Genomic DNA, 836 nt, shown 5'->3' on the forward strand with positions numbered 1-836 from the left:
TTGAAGCTTTGAAAGTGGAATTCTTTCCCATTCTTGTTTTATGTACAGCTTAAGTTGTTCAACAGTCCGGGGTCTCTTCAAAATATTCAGTGGGAGACATGTTTGGACTGCAGGCGGGCCAGTGTAGTACCCGGACTCTTTTACTATGAAGCCACGCTGTTGTAACACTTGGTGTGGCATTGTCTTGCTGAAATAAGCAGGGGTGATCATGATAACATTCCTTGAATGGCAATATATGTTGCTCCAAAACTTGTATGTTCCTTTCAGCATTAATGGTGCCTTCACAGATGTGTAAGTTACCCATGCCTTGGGCACTAATACACCCCCATATAGTACACCCCCATACCATCACAGATGCTGGCTTTTCAACTTTGCGCCTATAACAATCCGGATGGTACTTTTCCTTTTTGTTCCCGAGGACACAAATGTCCATAGTTTCCAAAAACAATTTGAAATGTGGACTCGTCAGACCACTTTTCCACTTTGCATCAGTCCATCTTAGATGATCTCTGGCCCAGAGAAGCCGGCAGCGTTTCTGGATGTTGTTGATAAATGGCATTAGCTTTGCAAAGTAGAGCTTTAACTTGCACTTACAGATGTAGCGAGCAACTGTATTTAGTGACAGTGGTTTTCTGAAGTGTTCCTGAGCCCATGTGGTGATATCCTTTAGAGATTGATGTCGGTTTTTGATACAGTGCCGTCTGAGGGATGGAAGGTCACGGTCATTCAATGTTGGTTTCCGGCCATGCCGCTTACGTGGAGTGATTTCTCCAGATTCTCTGAACCTTTTGATGATATTATGGAGCGTAGATGTTGAAATCCCTAAATTTCTTGCA

Source organism: Nerophis ophidion, linkage group LG23 (genome assembly GCF_033978795.1).
Source record: "Nerophis ophidion isolate RoL-2023_Sa linkage group LG23, RoL_Noph_v1.0, whole genome shotgun sequence".
NCBI classification, from domain to species: Eukaryota; Metazoa; Chordata; class Actinopteri; order Syngnathiformes; family Syngnathidae; genus Nerophis; species Nerophis ophidion.